Here is a 19,595-nt window from a genome sequence, read left to right as displayed (position 1 = left end):
ATTAGAGGCTGGTGGCTCCAATGTCAGTGGGGCTGTGAATGTGCTCTGGGTTTCAGTCAGAACCAGCTGGAACTCTAAAGGAGCTATCCAAGGCGCTGAACCCTCTCCCCAAAACGGGTTCAGCACCTTGGGTGGCTCTCTTAGAGTTCTGGCTGGTGCTGACTGAAACCCAGAATAGAGTCACAGGCCCACCAAAATCCGAGCCAGCAGCCTCCATTGGTTCTGCTGTCTGTGGTGCTTCCGACTGAACCTGGAACCTTCTGTATGCAAAGCATGTGCTCTGCCAATGAGCTGCAGACTTCCACATTTTGCACCATTTATTTTATTGAAGTGTCTTCCTTCGTTAAGTAAAATAAAAGGTGGGGTACAAAGGTGAGCCGGGAGTAGAGGACCGCTGCCACCAACACCTGCAGGTGACTTTAATTCATTTGTCGGTCACCACCTCCCCTACGTCTGCCCTGTTGTGCTGACATTTCTTTCCTGTATCAGGAGACAGGACACTGTCTGTTTGTTCAACAGATACGGATCCTGTTTGTTTAATTTACTGTATTTGTATAGCTACCCCACAGTTCTCTGGGTGGCTTGCAAAACAAATACAACAATTAAAATACAATGTAAAATAACTAAAAACTAGCAACACAATAAAACCATGGGATTTGAAAGAGGCCCAGACCACAAAATATGAGTTACTGAAAAGGCTTGAGTCAATGAAAAAGGCTTCACCTGGCACCAAAAAGTCCACAAAGATAGCACCCGATGAGTCTTTTTGGAAAGGCTGTTCCATAACCAGGTTGCCATTACTAAAAAGGCCTTTTCCCTGGTGGCTGCTCACCCCACTTCATTTGGTGGGGGCACTTGGAGTAGCACCTCTGAAGAAGATCTTAAGCAAGATTAGGCAACTTGTGGCCCTCTAGATGTTTTGGCCCTCATAGTTGGCTATACTGACCAGGGCTGATAGGAGTTGTAGGCCAAAATATCTGGAGGGCCACAAGTTGCTCACCCCTGATCTTAATGTTCAGTTAGGTACATATAGGAGAAGGCACTCTACAGGTTAAAACCAGCACTCTAACACAGTTTCTGTGTTAGCTGGATCAGGAGTATTCACCTGCTAGATCTGTATACTGCTTTATAGTCTGATTGGAAACCTACAATGTCAAGTGTCCCTTTTGACTTTTACTGGTTCTGCCTGGCAGCCTCTTCAGATAACCTTGCACAGTATTTCTCTATTGAAAATGGATGCCTTGCCATGTCTAAAGGAGGGGCTGTTTATAAATAATATATGTCACCATTAAGGACGACTTGTTTCACAAGATCTGGGTATGGCGAATCAGAAAGGTACATTTGCAAGAGAGAAACGCAGAAAACACAGGAAAGAAACTTATTTTCTTGTGCTACTTTGTCTTCCTAGGCAGTTGTCTTGCTTTGAATATTTTAGTATGATCGTACAAATCACTGTGAATAAATAAATTCTCTATAGCCATACTTCCACAGGTTATTCAGATGACTCAACTGAATCATGGGTAGGCTAGTGTAACCATTCAAGTATACTCATTTAGCCAAGGATGGGTGCTGGTCAGTGATTATAAGGTGGCCAGGTACACCCTGCCAAAAAAAGAGGGCATGCATTGCCGAAAAAGAGGACAGAAGAGGACAGTGATTTGCATTAATATTTGCACATTCTAATTTTTATGTACAGATGCACATTTAGGAATAATGACTATAATTTAAATAGAAATACAATCTATCTCACCATAGTTGGGAAGACTGTGACCAGGTGACCTGTGTGCTGGCCTGCTCAGTCTGCTGTCCAGGAGCTAATTGTTGATGGGCAACTTCAAGGCCCCTGCTCTCCATCCTTAGGATTCTTTACCTTTAAATCAGACTTGGGCTGGATAGTCCTTCAGACAGAGGATACCTTCAAATAAAGGGCAGTCCTCTGATAGCCCTTCAGATAGAAGACTGTCCTCTGTGAAGTAGGACACCTGGACACACTCGGTGGGAATTAGCCTGCTTCCTTCCATTCTATCTTTTGGGAGCAATGCCTGCTGGAACCTGAATAAGGCTTAATTTCTTTAGACCCTGTAATCAGCAGCTTTCTTTGTGGAAACTGCCTGTCATGATGAAGGATGTTTTGGTTCCACTTGTGTACCTTGATGTTGCACAGGGTCAGCAGAATGTTCCGGAAACCATTTCTCCTGACTTTGTCAGGGAGTAGAAGGGCAGTTTTAAACTCTCTGCCTGGAATTCATCCGGGTTGGATGAATCACAGGTCGGAATTAAGATTGCCGGGAGAATTATCAACAACCTCAGATACGCAGACGATACCACCCTAATGGCAGAAAGCGAAGAGGATCTAAAGAGCCTCTTGTTGAGGGTGAAAGTGGAGAGTGCAAAAGCTGGTTTGAAACTCCACATTAAAAAAAACTAAGATCATGGCATCTGGCCCCATCACTTCCTGGCATATAGAAGGGGAAGAAATGGAAGCAGTGACAGATTTTATTTTCTTGGGCTCCAAGATCACCGCAGATGGTGACTGTAGCCATGAAATTAAAAGACACTTACTCCTTGGGAGGAAAGCTATGGCAAACCTAGACAGCGTAGTAAGAAGCAGAGACATCACCTTGCCGACAAAGGTTCATATAATCAAAGCTATGGTTTTCCCAGTAGCAATGTATGGCTGTGAGAGCTGGACTATAAGGAAGGCTGAGCGCCGAAGAATTGATGCTTTCGAACTGTGGTGCTGGAGAAGACTCTTACGAGTCCCCTGGACTGCAAGGAGGTCAAATCAGTCAATCCTAAAGGAAATCAACCCTGAGTGCTCATTGGAAGGACAGATACTGAAGCTGAAGCTCAAATATTTTGGCCACCTAACGCGAAGAGAAAAGTCACTGGAAAGGCCTGATGGTGGGAAAGACTGAAGGCAAAAGGAGAAGGGGCTGGCAGAGGATGAGATGGCTAGATAGCATCACCGATGCAATGAATATGGACTTGAGCACACTCCGGGAGAGAGCGCAGGACAGGAAGGCCTGGTGTGCTATGGTCCATGGGGTCACGAAGAGTCAGACATGACTGAACAACAACAGAAGGGCAGTTTTAAACTCTCTGCCCAGTCCACACATAGAAAGGATTCATGGGCTGTACAAAGAAAGCATGACAGAATCACCATGAGGTGAGAAATTGCCTTCCTAAAAGTCAGTGTAGAGCCAACTCATGTAATGAACTTGTCCACATGAGCACTACTACCGTTCCCAAGACACATTCTCAAAAATAATAGAGCCTGTTCTTTAGATTACTAGCTTTATCCCCTCACGCTCTTTGATATCTCCCTTCAATGGAGCTGTTGTGTCCAGGCAGGGTCAGGATGCTTGGCTCAAGCCCACTCAGAAAAGCTATATAGCAGGGATGGGGAACCTCCAGCTTGTGGGACAAAATCTGGCCCAGCAGGCTAGTCCATTGGCCAGGGCCCTTCCCCCAAGCCCCTGGCTCTTCAGTGCAAACAGGGAGAGGAATCAGTGATCAGAGGTAACAACAGGGATTCCCCTGTACACCACTGCCCCTTCCAGTTGAGAGGGTGAGGAGTACACTAAGGGAGTCCCTGCTGTTACCTCCAATGAGTGCTTTGCAAACCCCATGTGCTCCCCAATGGTAGAAGGCACGGGGCAGGTGAAGCCTTCCAATAGAGGAGCACTCTTCTACCCAGTTAAGGCATTGTTTGAAGGATGGCTCCTCTGTTCTCACCTTGGCCAGGGCAGCTTCACTGCACATGGGCTTTCCCCCACTGAGGCACCAGGTGGAGTAGCATGTCCTCCCCGATGGGGAGGCAAAGCTGGGTCCCTGGCCAAGGCACTGGGTGGAAGAGCACTCCTCCTCCCAGCACCTTGGCTAGGGTGGCCTCACTGCACACAAAGACCTTCCCTGACCAGGGAAAGCCCATGCACAGTGAAGCCAGTTCCCCAACTGAAACACCTGCCCAGACTCTAAGATCATCTTCAGCAGCCCTTCTCCGGGAGCCCCTGCCAAAGAAAGTGAGGCTGGGGGGTACCAGGAAGAGGGCCTTTTCTGCTGTGGCACCCAGCTGTGGAATGAGCTCCCTAGAATGGTTTGCCTGGCACCTACATTGTACTCCTTTGGCTCCAAGTGACAGACCTTTTTATTTTCCTGGCATTTTAGCACTCGAGTCTTTTAGCTCTGCTGTTTTAAATCTGTATTTTAAATCTCTGCATCGCTGCTAGGTTTTATGCTGGTTGTACTTTTATACCGTAGTTTTAATGCTTTTATATTTTCTATTTTATGCTGTACTTGTGGTTTTAATTTTTGTGAACTGCTCAGAGAATTTTGACAATTGGGCGGTATAGAAATCTAATAAATAAATAAATAGATAGGCACCAGCTAGAGGAGCTCCAGTTGGTGCTTCAGCTGGGGTCCAGATGACGTCAGGCAGCATGGCTCCAGTGGGGGAAAGCCCATGTGCAGTGAAGCTGCCCTGGGCAAGGTGAGAAGTGGAGGAGCACTCCTTCAACCAATGCCTTAGCCTAGGTAGGGCTGTGTTGGGGAGGTAATCCAGCCCCCCACCCTATTTACAGAGGGTAATACAGAGTTAGCTGTTTTGGACCATAATAGTTGGGAACATGCCCAAGGTGGAACTAACTTTGTATCTCCTTATCTAGCACACAGAGCTTAGCCATTGTGTGTGAAAGAAGGAAGGGAGGAAATAAAGAGACGAGACACAGATATATGGTGACGGTGTAAAATCTGGGCCTTGTTTAAAGATCTGCAAAGGGGAAGACCTGTGTGGGCTTCTAACCTATGCTGGCTGATAGCCAGGCAGTGCAAAAGGCCCCAGGTTCAAGAGATCTTGCTTGAAACTCTGAAGAGCTGCTACTGGCCAGCGTTGACAAGACCGGGCTCACTGGCCCAATTACGTGACTCACTATACAGCAGCTGCCTATGGTCCTAAAACTGCATGGCACGACGAAGAACTGTTCCCTGCCCGCGGAGTAAAAGTGACTCTTTTTACAGAGTAAAAGGGAGATGGGAGTGATTAAAAAAGAAAAGAATAAGTGAACAGTAAATGTGTGTTGGTCTATCAGGCTTCAGCAAAAGCTATTTTGTTGTTTTTGTTTTGTCCCACACTCTCAACCTATCTGGAGCTGCTTCTGGCTTTTACCACAACTGGTAGTTAATTGGATTACAGGCCAGCCTGGTTCCCTGGAGCCCAGTGGCAGGACGCCGAATAGCGCTCTCTCTCTCTCTCTCTCTCTCTCTCTCCTTTCCTTTTTCTATGGCTGAATCTGACTCCCCCCCCCCCCGATTAACTGAAATGAAAAAGCCCTCACCAGATGGCTTGTGATATTTCAAAGGAGTTGTCACAGTAGCTGACAAATGAGTCTGTGACTTGCACAAGGCCATTTTTTAAAAGAAGAGTGGGAAAAGGGTGCGCGGAGATTCAATTTTTATGAAAAAAAAAGTCCTTCATGCGAAAGCAGTGGGGTTTATGTGCCAAAGTGTTTCCCCATTAATTGACAGTGTTGTAAATAGGAAATTCCTGTGAGCATCGCACTCAAATAGTAAACAACAGAAAGCTGCCAAGTTAGGAATAACGGTAGTCTCCCCCAATCTAGACAGAAGGATGTTGTTGAGGAGAAATAGCTTTCTGTAAATGGATCTTCCCTACTGCAATGGTGTATAATAGAAGATTTAAACCCAGCATAGGGATGGGGAAGAGATGTACTTAATTTAGACATAGACGTAGACATAGAATCACAGGGTTGGAAGGGGCCTACAAGACCATCGAGTCCAACCCCCTGCTCAGTGCAGGAAGCCTGATCCCCAGGCAGTCTCCCATCCAAGCTGTACTAAGCTGTCCCTGCTTAGTACATGAATTGAAACTCAGTTATTCTTTGAAATTTGCACTTCTCTGAATTTTGCAATGGTGTTCTCCAGTCGGAAAATGCATATGGAAATGTGTATAATAGGGGAAAGAGCACCGAAAATGCATATATTACTGAAAATAATGTTTGAAGAGCATTATATTAGGAAAATTACACCAACCTCTCTCTCTCTCTCTCCATTTGTGCACAAAAATGTATGTATTTGGAAAAACGTTTACTAAAAAGCACACATATTTTCATGCAAACACTTAAAAAAATGCTTAACATTTGGGACAAACTGGATTTAAGAGAAAAATTCTCAAAGTTTGGGATGCACAGGATTTAAGGCTGGAAAAATTAGAAACTGAGAAACTGAAATTGACAGATTCATCCATCCCTAATTTCCAGCATCTTAGATTGTGCACTATGCTGCTACAGTAATAAGAGCAGCACCTAACAGATCATCAGCAGTCCATTCTAGAAATGGACGAATATTTCCTATCCATGTCATTTTCACATGTGTCCGCTCATGAAGTCTGTTTCTTCCAATATCTGCTTTAATCTGTATTAAAAAAAATCCTTATGAAAAGTTGCATTTAAATACACATTTTAAAATATATTTTTTTTCTAAAGACTCGCCATTCTAAATATTCTTTCCCCAAATAGGCATTTCTAATCATGTTTCGATTTTATTTTCTTTTTTAGCGTCAGAATATTCAGAATGTGTGGATGTCAGTGGATATCTAGGTTCTGCATTAGTATGGGGTATGGATTGGGTCAATTTGTATTAGAATTCACAAAGAATGGATTTATCAAGCATCCCTTCTAAATTCTGCTGGAGAAAGATTTAAGGTAGGCAACATAGAGCAATGCACTCAGTCCAAGTGCTATCTTGCACTCCTGTCACTCTACAGCCCAGCTCTGCAGGAGTAGGCTTCTACTGTGCCTCTAGTTTTCTCCAGGGCATCATAAAAAGGTAAAGGTGTCCCCAACCAGTCGTGTCTGACTCTAGGGTGCGGTGCTCATCCCCATTTTTAAGCCAAAGAGCCAGCGCTGTCCGAAGATGCTTCCGTGGTCATGTGGCCGGCATGACTGAACACCGAGGTGCACGGAACGCTGTTACCTTTCCCGCCGAGGCGGTACCTATTTATCTACTTGCAATTTCTTGCTTTCGAACTGCTAGGTTGGCAGGAGCTGGGACTGAAGACGGGAGCTCACTCCGTCACGCGGCACTCGGGTCTTGAACTGCTGACCTGCCGACCTTCCAGTCTGCAGTTCAGCGTCTTAACCACTAAGCCACCGCGGCCCCAGGGCATCATACCCTACTTCTTTTACCAGGAGAAACCCAGTTCTGTTTCATTTGTTTTGCAGCAAATAAAATTTTAATGTAATGAAAAATTAAAGTTCAAAATGGAAAAAATGTAAAGTTATTCATGAGAAAACAGTAACGTTACTAAGGGTGCAGTCCCGTCGATTGCACTCTTGGTGACTGGAAGCCCCTGATCTTGGAGGCTTCCAATCATCCAATGCAGGTGGGAGGAGCGGCAGAGGCAGATTTCTTTTTTGCCCATCTAGTGAGAGGGCTTTGGAGGGGGAGGGCAGGAGGCTAGAAGATGCTTGGGATAGCTTATATCCTGGCCTTGCTGGTCTCTTCGTCCTCCACCCCCTGGGATGCCCAATTTTCCCCCTCTCCAAGGCCAGTTTTCCAACCTTGGAGGCCAGCCACGTAGTTCGTTCCACACTGGCTGTGAGGGGCCTGGAGTGGGGGGTAGATCTCCAACTCCACCATCCAAAGTTGGAGAGCTGTCTCTGACCTTGGAGGTGGGAATCCCCACTACCCTATGACCCCTCAGACAATGCCAAGGGGCCCACAGGATTGCGCCCTTAATTTTTTTTTAAAAAAAAAACCTTAAAATTTTAAATGAAACTATATAGGGTTTTTTTTTTTTTGGTTATCTTCTTGGGTAACACAATGGAAAAGGTTTAGTAGAAGGGATTTGTTGTTGGTGTGGTTATCGTTATTTAAAAGAAATTCCTGACTTTCAGCCCCAGAAATTATATGTTCAAGGCAGCTAAAAATAAAATTGTGTAAAATTCATTAAGCTAAACTACAATATTTCATCATTACAGAGAGTAGGGGGAAGGGTTGAACCCTTTCCTTCCCTAGTGCGGTTCTGATAAAAAGATCTCCTTTGATGCTATTTTTGGGAGGAAAGGTTTCATTGGCATAAAAGGAGATTTCTTCCCAGTATGAATTGCAGCTTCGGAGGAGCAGTTTTTGCCAGGGTAAAAACTTTCCCCTCCCCACCTGTTCTGAGCCTGAAAATTATCAGCCTCCGCAGCAGCTGCAGTTTGCATTTTAAAAACATGCTCCTTAAATGCAAAGATGCATATATCATTATATCTACTTTGGCCAAGGCAGGTGTCAGCATCTGGCATCCTTGGGCAGCTGACAGGGCGCCTATACCCTAGCAGTGCCCAGTGCTGCTTCTTGCCCTGACACACACACCTCTTTATTGTTATTTTTTATGTACAGCACCATGCAGCTGGACCTAACACTGTTTTATTTTTCCACTGTGCCCTTGACCTGGGGCATTCTGGGACATTTAAAGGGCAGCTGGATCCAGTTGCTCAGCATTGCCACTGTAGCCAAGTAAGGCCACCCAGTGACGGAGGACGGGGCCCACCAGAAGACACTTTGTCAAAGCCCCTAAGACCGAGAACCAGCCCTGGGTTTAAGAAGATAACAACATAAGAATAGCTATTCTGGATCAGACCAAGGATCTGGATCATGTCCAGCCTTCTGTTCACACAGTGGCCAACCAGCTGCCTGTGGGAAGCCCACAACAAGGACATGAATGCAATAGCACCCTCTTGCTCATTTTCTCCAGCAACTTGTATACGTAGGCATATCGCCTCTGATCCTGGAGGCAGCATATAGCCATCAGGACTAGTAGCCATTGATAGCCTTCTCCTCCATGAATTTAAAGCCAGCCAAATTGGTGGACATCACAACATCTTGTGATAGCAAATTCCATAGTTTAACTATGCATTGTGTTTGGCCCTAAGAGAAGGGCTGCAGGTTGGAATTAAGAACATTGAAATTTCCCTCCCCTCTCCCCATAATGATTAGTTATCAAGCTACCAGTGATATAACCATAGGGCAATGGTGGTGCCTGGCCACAGTGATGCATGCATTGGTCACCTCAAGATTGGACTATTTCTATGCATTTCATGTGGGGCTGCCTGAGAGGTTGGCCTGGAAGCTGCAGCTAGTGCAAAATGCCACAGCCAGGCTGCTGAGCAGGACATCCTGTAGTACATCAGTTCGGAAGGAGTCGCATCTTGCTGCTAATAAGCTACCAAGTCAAATTCAAGGTGTTTGTGTTAACACATGAAGCTCTACATGGCATAGGAGTAGGACATGGATAATTGATGGAGTGTCTTCGCCCTTCTATAGCTTAAATTAGCTGGTGCTGCTTATTTCTTTGATTGTTGTGTTTTATTTCTCTGTGTTACTGTTCTCTCCTATTTGATTGTGTTTTTGGTCAATTTTGTTGTGTTTTATTGGTTGTACTGCACTCTGGAGTTATTTTATAGTGAAAAACAGATAATAATGTTCATAAATAAATGGGAAGGTTGCTCTAGCAAACCACTATGTTGATCTAGTTATCATAGACGAAACCATTATGTAGGTCCAGTTAGCAGTCTGTCAATGTTGTATCAGTGTTAGAACTCCACAGAAATAGTCACTTGTACATAGGTAGTATGTGAGAGTTACAGTGTACCCTACTTTAATCCACTTTTTTTGCACTGAAGTAGAATCAAGAGTTGCATGAGATTCTTCATTTAATGCTTGCTAATCAGTGACTTGAGGGAACTTTTAATACTCTTCCAAGTTGTGGGGGAAAATGACAATAAACAGCTAAATACAGTATCTTTGGGGTCAGGAAAAAAGCCATTATTAATTTCTGAAGAGGTGGAAAGAATAAATAGGTGCCAAGTTCTGCAATGCTGAATGGCTCTTTGTCATGGCTGAAAGGAGAGTGCATTATAGTGCAGCATCTGTGACTTGAGATAAAATTCCCATTATAAGCTCTTTCTCAGTCTCTCAACATTTCTGCGTTCGTAGATTGGAGGAGTGGTGTAAAATAATAATAATAATCTAGGAATAATGCACTTCCTTTTATTCTAGTTGCTGACAAAACCCTTGTTTTTGTTCTAGCGTCAGGTATTTCTTTCCAGAGATGTTATAATGCACTATGCTGTGTATGCAGAGTTGAATTTGGGTAAAAAGCTGATGTATTTCATATGGGGCAGAGAGCATCTGAAATCTGAAATTTCTTAGAGCTTCTGTCTTGTGGTAGCCCTAAAGTGTGTGCTTAGCATATCAAAAGTTGTTCAATTTTTGTAGTGGTTTTGATAGAAAGAAATGCTGCTGTGATGCATTTGTCCACATATCATGGTGTGGTATTAGTCAAAGATGTCAAATTCAACCCTCTTGAGATCCCAGTCCAACCAGTTTTATCAATCACTCAATACAGTTCAAAATTGTTTATTACTTATGGCCATAGGCCATTGCAACCAATACAAAAGAAGCAAAGATGTCTGAAAGAAAAACGTAAAACATGAGTACTGAGTGTTCCAATTCTCATTTAACATAAAAAGAATAAAATAAATATTTCATTAAAAACATACAGGAATTTATTTTGACTTAACTTACTCAGATTAGAGAATCACCTTTGCAGTCCACTGACACTTCTTCATATTTCCTTGAATTTTCCTAGCTGTTGTTACAAGTAACGCAACTTAATAGGAAATACCTGCATACATCTAAAAGTAAGTATGCCACTATTTTTATCCATCATACACTGCTGAATTCATGCCACATTAGCTGGCAAAGCTTTATTGGATGGAAGAGGGGTTAGTAACAGGGCTGTTCCATCTCCCCCCGCCCCAGTGTTTCCTCTGTTCCTTGCTATGGCCAATTCGGTGAGATGCTTTACTGATAAAAATATTTTCATCAATTCCCTCTTGGACTCCACTATTGGTGCAGGTTTGGATGAGGTATCCAAAACATCTGGCTTGCCCAGTTTTGATGGAAAAGTTTCAACTCCTACTGAGTCATTTGTTCTTTCAACTCTTGCCCATCATGGCTAGAGAAATCTCCCCACGATCGGTTGCATTATTATTATAATAGGTGGTTCACAACAACTCACAAAAAATACAACCACAAAATTATAAACACCACACAACGTCACATAATACAACATTATAATAAAACACAGGCTAAAAATTATTGACATACAAAACTTAAAACAATTTAAATAGCTAAAAACAATTTCAATACACAATTTCAATAACAGACCTATTAAGACAGCTGACAGAAGTGCCCCATCATACGCCATTAAATGCCTGGTATTTTGGTGTCAGGGCAGTCTTAACCAGGCACCAAAAGATGACAGTGTTGGTGTCAGGTAGACCTCAGTGTGGAGCACAGTCTGGGGGCCACCACTGAGAAGGCCCTCTCCCTTGTTGCCACCTTCCGAGCCTCCCTCAGAGGAGGCATTCAGAGGAAGGCCCCAGATGTTGATCATAGTATCTGGGTAGGTTCAGGTCAGGAGAGGAGCTCCATCAGGTATTGCAGTCCCATGCCATGTAAGGCTTTATAGGTTAAAACCAGCACCTTCAATTGTACTTGGAAACAGACAGGCAACCAATGCAAGTGAGCCAGAATTGGTGTGCTGCTCAGACCTTCTGGTCCCAGTTTTTTGTGCTTTTTTTTTTTGACAGCTGTGGTGAATCACCCATTAGAAGATGGGCTGCTTTCATTTAAGGAAGCAGTGATTCAGCCATTCCTAAAATAAATCTTGTTTGGAACTGGATGATCTGAATAACTGTACACTGGTTTCAAGCTTTCCTTTTGGGTGATGGGTGATGGTGGGGCAGCTCTAGAGATTCTTGGATAAGGCAGAATTTCTGGACCCAGAGCAGGCTTTGCGACTGATAACTGATTTACAGTGGAGGCTGGTGGCTTTGATATCAGTGGGGTGGTGAATCCACACTTTGGATAGCTCCTTTAGAATACTGACTGGTTCTGACTGAAACCTGGAGTGGATTCACTGCCCCACTGATGTCGTAGCCACCAGCCTCCACTGTTGCTTTGGTCAATGACTTGTGTCTGCAAATGGAAAGGAGGAGATTAACTCTGTTAATTTTTCTGCACCTCTCAGTGGTATTTGATACTATCAACCAGCCTTCTCCAATGTGATGCTTTCAAAACATTTTGGACTACAACTCCTATCATCCCCAGCTACCATGGCCTATGGTCAGGAATTATGGGAGGGCAGTAGGAAATGATGGCCCAAAATATATGGAGGGCAGGAGAATCATAGAATCATAGAATAGTAGGGTTGGAAGGGGCCTATAAGACCATCGAGTCCAACCCCCTAGGAGCTAGGAGAATGAACTATCAAATCCTTCTGGATTGCATGAAAAGGATGGCATTTGGAGCACTGTTTGGCCGTGGTTCTGTGCCTGCTTGAGCAATTGGCACTGAGTTATTGCTACTCTGTGTCCAGAACATTGCCCTGTGGAGTACCACAACTTTTCCTCTGCTCTCTTTGACATTAGTATGCGACCACTGGGAGAAATCTTTGGCACTTTGGATTGTGGTGTCATCAATATGCTGATGATACACAGCTCTCTCTTTCATTTTCCTCACATCAAAAAGCTGCGATCCAGTCCCTGAAAGTGAAGGAATGCCTGAGGATGGTAATGGGCAAACTGAAACGAATGGAGCAGGCTGTGAGCACAAGAACATTGTGTAAACATCTTGCAACCATGCACATGAGATCCTGGTTTTGATCAATTGTCTGATTCAAGCTTACTGTAAATGTTTGGCTTCATAAAAAGCCAGATACAACTTTGTAAGTAGTTCTTATTATATATGTTTCTGATGCGGTATAGTCTTATATCATTTCAGGCTCTTCACCTATGTGACAGTTATGATACAGTCCTCTGTAGACAGAAGGCTTGATAAGCAGTAGTAAGAGTAGTAGTACTAAAAGTGGTAGTAAAAATTATCATCCTCATCCTCATCTCAGGAAATTGGGCCAAGCATGATTCCTGAATGTGTATAATACCAAGACTTTAAAATGCATGTTCCATATTGCAAACTCCAGTCATTTCACACAACCTGGATCACCCCAACCTGTGAGTACCCTGGGCTGATTTGGTGATGTGGGAATTCTATTAATATATGTACAAATGATGCTCAAAAGGTGGACAGACCATTCAGTTCTTTTCCACATTTTCAAGGGGAAGAAACAGACCTGATCAGCTGTTTGCCAACTTTGTTAAGTTTATACATCACCATATTACCCCATTCTTTAGTCGTTTCTCTTCCTCCCTCAGTGTTTTACATTGACTTCATCTAAGGTTGCTCTCACAGCATGTTGAACTCTGAGAAGGCAGGGTTTTGCACTAACCTGCTGCTGCTATGTGTCTGCTTTTTCTTGTTTTACTCTTTCATCGATAGAGCCTGGTAGCCAGAATTGTCCAAATCACTCTGGGTTTCTGGCCCCACCTCCTGGAATTGCCTGTCTTCTTTTGTTCGCCTCAAAGCCTCTTTGGTGGTTTTCTCTCTTGCAGTTCCCTACTGCTCCTAAACACTCCCGGATGGTTGTTATAACTCTCAGCACAGCGTGGGATGCACAGAGACAACGATGGAAACCAGGCTTGTGCCCCTCATTATGGCAGAAGTGCTCTCTGTCTGCAAGAATACCATGTCCGGAAATGTCTTAATCCAGTTAGAATACAGAGCCCCACTGGCCACTGAGGAGAGTAATATTATAGGGTGAGAATTATAGACATCGTTAAGTGGACATGTAACCAGCCTAAAAATAGCTTTCAATCAAATGTAAGAATGCAACCAAGTGGATAATTTCTCTGGCGCCCAGCTTGGACAACCAGCTCATCTGCCACCACATTGCCTGCGTGACTTTTACTTTAAATGTGTGTCTAGAAGCTACATCTTTTTTTAGCTTTTACTTTAGAGTAGGTGCAAGGCCCCAGATCTGAATTGGGACTCTAGCATGGTGGTAGGGAAGACTTTGTTCTGGATTGGGCTCCTTATGCCTACTTTAGAGTAAAAAAACCAACCAACCAACCAAAGTAGCAGCTAGACATACATTTAAAATAATGTGTTTTGGCCCTGAGCAAGTCTCTCTCTTACACTGCTCCTTGTGAGTAAACTGCTTCCGTCAGCAGATATTTCTGCATACCAGAGCTCTAAATGTATAATGTATATAAGAGATGTGTTACATATATTCATATGTATATTATATACATATAAATGTATTTTTGTTCAGTTGTTAAGTCGTGTCCAACTCTTCGTGACCCCATGGACCATAGCACGCCAGGCATTCCTGTCCTCCACTCTTTCCCGGAGTGTGCTCAAATTCATATATCCTTGTGATACGTTCCATGGGGTTTTCTTGGCAAGAATACTGGAGTGGGTTGCCATTTCCTTCTCCAGTGGACCACATTTTGTCAGAACTCTCCACCATGACCTGTCCGTCTTGGGTGGCCCTGCACGGCATAGCTTATGGCTTCACTGAGTTACGCAAGCCCCTTCGCCACAACAAGGCAGTGATCCATGAAGGGGTATAAATGTATACATTAGAACTAATGTATAGCTCTAAAATAGCTTCATACATGTCAGGACAGAATAAAGTTTTGTCAGTATGACTCCAGGGTTACAATATGTGCAACCAAAATGGCCAGTTGGTGGAGGTGGGGAATGACACTAAAGAGAAATAAAGGGGCAAAGAAGATCCTGTTTGAGACCACCATACCATAATAACTGGTGCATATTTGCAGTTTATATCTGCAGATGCTTTTAGTGATAAGGCCTTACCATGTTGATGTATGGGTTAAGATGGGGGCAGAAACTGGATGCCAAAGCAGAAGAGGAAACAGGTAACTACAGAGGTCTGCCCTTGCATCAGATAGAAGTAATATACAGAAGGAGGTGCCCCAGACCTTCTAGAGCTCTTTATATGAAGAGTGTGACTATAAGAGATGGTTGTTGTGGAAACCAAAACCAAACAAAACCCCCACAAAAACAAAAACCCATAGTGATTTTTGTTGTTGTTGCATTCCTCCTTATGCCATAGTTACATGCCCTTTTGTGAGTCAGTTTTAAAGGAAGTGGAGGCTGGAATGTCCTGATCTCAGTCCACAGCCCACAAATAATTTCTTTATCTATGACCTTGTTCAGGAAATTGCAAAAAAAGAGACGTCCTTGTTAAGTAGTGTGTGTTTGTGTATCTGTCCATCTATCCATCTATCATTTGTGTGCATGTAAATAACTAACTGTGCAGTCCTATTTATGTCTACTCAGAAATAAGACTCATTGAGTTCAAGGAGGCTTACTCCGAGGTAAGCATGTATAGGATTGCAGCCTAAATATCTAATTTTGACGTTTCGGTTTTGGAATTGCATCCAATGTCTGTTTCACTGTAAGTCATGCCTAACGTGTGCCAGCATCAAAGTGGAGTAGTGACTTGAAAAGAACACCTGGTCTTCATGAAAAATGTCAAATCAGGAAGGCAGAGGAAGACACTGCCATTGAAATGCTGAGCAAAGCAGTTGAAAGAATGAAATAGTTTTGTAGAACCCTAGGATATGAGCAGAGTGAAACAATACAGTCCTTTTCGGACTTTCAAAATTGTCTGGGCTAAATGCATGGGGTGGGGTGGGGTGGGGTTACACATACTATACCAACCCCCACCCTTGTGCATTCAGTAGAATCCATGCATGCACGCACGCATGCATTTGGACATGTGAGGGACCCTGCTTTTGCAGGTTTCCTGATCAGATGCATTCAGTTTCAGTTGAGTGCACATTGTGTTCAGTGGAAGGCCTTCTTAACAGAGCAGGTGGAGGTTAGGGGCAAGGAAAATGGTTGAAATCCTATGAACCCTGCATGTTCATCTTCCCCTTCAGCGGCCTATATGATTTTGAAGGTCTCAACAGGCCTGCTCTCAGAGGAAGATGAGAAATCCAACATGAAGCCAGAGGCCTTTGAATTTGTCACCACAAATAATCATTAATGACTTTGGCTGCATGACTAGTGGTAGACTGTGGACACCAGATTGTGGGGCAATGAAGATAATTAGGAAAATAGGAAGTAATAATGGCAATAGTAAATAGCACGATGACCCACAATATTAGGGAGGAGTAGAGAAGGAGAAAAACTTCTTAATGATGGCTTGGGGGGGGTGTGTGTGTGTCTACCAATAGGCAGAGTGAGGCATCCACCTCAGGCGGGGTTGGGGTGGGGATCTTATCCTCCTGAGGCGATTCCCATCCTCCTTCACCAGCCCTCCAGATGGCCATAGTGTTTACTTCTTGCCAGTGGAGGCTGGTGGTCCAATGTCAGTGGGGCGGTGAATACGCTCCGGGTTTCACTCTGGGCTTCTGCACCTTGGATAGCTCCTTTAGAGTTCTGACTGGTTCTGACGGATACCTGGAGTAGATTCACCGCCCCACTGACATTGGAGCCACCAGCCTCCACTGCTTCCGGCTGGCCTGGGCTGTGCCTGTCTCACCTTGACACCTTCTCCAATGAGATGGTGCCATTGGGGAAGGCCCCTGGCTGAGTGAGCAGGCAAAGAGGCAGCCAGCCCAGATATCATGCTTGCACATGTGTTGATCTGATCACATGACGCACACTGTGGCATTGCAACATTTGTCTGTGTGGGCAGAGCATGGCGGTGACATGTTGGAGGACAAAGTTAGGTGTGTGTTACAAATCCTGCTCCTCTCAGGTGTGATGGAAGAGGCAAGTGTAGGATTGTGTCTTATACACTTATACAGTGTCAACATGTCAGAGTTTTTTGAATAAAAGAGCTAGCATATTAGAGTTGCATCCTTTTGATAGGATTACAACAGCTCATTAAACTAATACCATAAGACCTGCTGGATCTAATTTTTTTTTATTATTGAGAAAGCTGCTGGTGGCCTGTAAGGAGCTCAATTTGTTTTCTTAGCTGATGCCTCAGACTTGGCAAGGGGTTGTCAAACTCTCCTTAACATTTGTTCTTTTTTTTTTCTTTCAGGGCTGGTCTACACACACTGTAGAATGAGGTGGTGGAATCCTGCTCTGACAGAGTGGATTGTACCACTTCAGTCCACAGGTAGGAGTTACCATTTGTCAGAGCTGGCTCATGTTAAAAAAATAAGAACAGCACATCAAGGAGAAAGGTTCTAGCCCCGCCTGCTCCTTCCTGTGCCAGTTTTCTACTTGCTGGGAATTCTCCTTTTTACACAGAGGGAAGCATAAAAAAAAGTGGTCTTCCATCTGCAGTGGTACAATCCATTCTACCATCTCAGAACTCAGAGCCACCTGTTTCCCACCTCATTCTGCTGCATTCTGCTTAATGTACTTGGATAGTCTTCACCAACTTGGTGCCCTCCAAATGTGTTGGACTACAACTCCCATAATCTTCAGCCAGCATGGCCATTGGTTGTAGTCCAATACATCCGGAGGGCACCTGGTTTGTACTAGGGAGAGGGCCTTTCAGTGGTGGCACCCTGTCTGTGAAATGCTGTCCCCACAGAGGCTTGCTTGGTAGCTATTTTGGGGTCATTTTGGCTTTTAAGACCATTTAGATCCCTTAAATCTTTTAGTATATTAAATTTGGTTTACATCTGCTGTTCTGTCTTTTTTTTTAATGGTTCATCATTATATTTTAATATTTTATTGATACTGAAAGCCAGTATCCAGAGAACATGTTATTGGGCAGCATCTAAAGGTGGTAAATAAATGTGTGCTGATCAGTCTCAGATTCATAGTTAGGCTTCAAAATGGCTGCCAGGATTTATACCATTCTAGGATTTTTGTTCCCTGGTATATTGTTCTCATGCAGTATCCATTTCCTTCCTTTGACAAAGTGCTATCTCCTCTGCAAATTTTTTGAGGGGGATACATTGGGTAGTATCCAATGTTACTCCTACATAGAGTAGACTCATTGAAATGAATGGGGCTGACGTTAGTCATGACTAACTTGAGTCTCATTCATTTTCATGGGTTTACTCTACATAGGACTAACATTGGATACTACCCACTGGACTGTGATTTTAAAGAATTAGGATCTTGCTTTAAATAACTTTCTAGATTAGGGTACTCTTTCTAGGTAAAGATTGAAGTGGTTCTCAGACTGCCAGAGTAAGGATGGAAGTACACATCTGCCCCCAAACAGGCTTCCTGATTTACACATCTGGAATTCATCCATTAAAGGAGGTTGTCAGGGAGAATCATGGAAAGTTAGTCATCTGGTATGTTTCTATGGGAGAAAAAATAGTATGTTTTGCTGGAGTATAAGCACACAACCAGATTGCTTGTGGCAAAAATTGAATTCTAAGAAAGCAGAATGCATGACTCAGGCTCTTTGTGAGTACAGCACTCTACAGATGACAGGATCTGTGGTCTTTTCCTGACAGACGATGTTCCTGTTTCAGTCACGTGCTATTTGAGCCAGAGCACAATATCTCTACAGGAAGGTTGCTACTAGATAAATGGCAGGTACTCTTTCAAAGGCCCTCCTCCCTTCTTATGAATTAACTCTCCCTCCTTTCTCACTTCTTCACACACAAAAGTACTACTCAAAATAGAAATGCCCATATTTAAATTCTGTCTCAAAGGCAAAATATGGGGTATCATGAAACCACCATTGTTATGGCCATGGGAACCTGTAATGCTAGTCAAAAGGGCCCATGTTGTTCATGAGATGGATCAGACATTGCTGCCTCAGTCTGCTGGGGGTGAGCGGGATGAGGTACGTAGACACAAGTTGCGTGGGCCAATGATGAATGGATGGGCCATGCTAGTAAATGTTCCCTAGCATCCCCTGCTGTGCTGTTAATAATAAGCCTTCTATTTTAGCAAAGAATCATTGCTGAGTGCTCTGAAGATGGCTACCATTGTATCCTGTCCCTGTGGTCAGCCTCTGTCAAGGGCTCCTTGGAGGCCTCTCTCAGTCTAATCCAGTAGTCAAGTCCAGACACAGACAAAGGGATTCTTTTCAAAGCTTTATTCCTCTTTTACAACTTAACAACTCTACTGTTAGCAGCTAGATCTGAGCAGCAGAGTGCCTATGCCCTATGTTGGAACAGTTGGTCCCCGTTTGAAAGGGAATTACTGGCAGACCCCTGAACTTAAGGACTAGGGAGAGTCCCTCCCCTTTTCCCTTGGATCTTCTGGGCGCAGCCGTTGTTTGCGCACCAACTGGGCACTACGCCTCCTTTCTGCGCCCTCCATTTGGCGCCGCTCTCTGCATCGGCGTTGCGCATCCATCAAGTCTGCTTCCCGTGCTCTGTCACTCCCAGGACTGCTATCTAAGCTGGGAATGCTGGTGGGAGGAATCTCCGTCAACTGTTGGTCCTGGGAAAGAGGAGCGCGCTTCTCTCCCAGGAGCGACTGCTCTTCCTCAGAATCAGAACTACTCTGAGATTCTATGGGCTCAGTGTCCACCCTGACATCATCCCCACTCCCATGAGGCCCCCCCTCATGCTCCTCCCCTGGGGCCCCGGGTTTGTGGGGGTACAGCTGGTGGAAGCGCCTCAGCAGCAACGGAGCATGCACATTTTCCGCGGGTTCCCAGGATTGCTCATCAGGCCCGTACCCCTTCCAGTCCACCAGATATTGCAAGCGCCATG

The 19,595-nt window shown here is 44.2% G+C and overlaps 1 protein-coding gene across 1 annotated transcript in view; it reads left to right on the top strand.

Moving 5' to 3' along the window:
* Nucleotides 1–19,595, top strand: part of PDE4D (phosphodiesterase 4D) — a 1,044,072-nt gene that overhangs the window by 75,187 nt on the left and 949,290 nt on the right. The window contains exons 2-3 of the mRNA XM_084833299.1: nt 10,658–10,709; nt 13,524–13,728. The gene's annotated coding sequence lies outside the window, so the exon portion shown is untranslated. The remainder of the gene's footprint in view (nt 1–10,657; nt 10,710–13,523; nt 13,729–19,595) is intronic.

Source organism: Heloderma suspectum, chromosome 2 (genome assembly GCF_057233095.1).
Source record: "Heloderma suspectum isolate Gila_16-S chromosome 2, 16-S_ref, whole genome shotgun sequence".
Taxonomy (NCBI): domain Eukaryota; kingdom Metazoa; phylum Chordata; class Lepidosauria; order Squamata; family Helodermatidae; genus Heloderma; species Heloderma suspectum.
The sequence above is the reverse complement of the archived record's forward strand: the minus strand, read 5'-3'. Positions and strand labels throughout refer to the sequence as shown.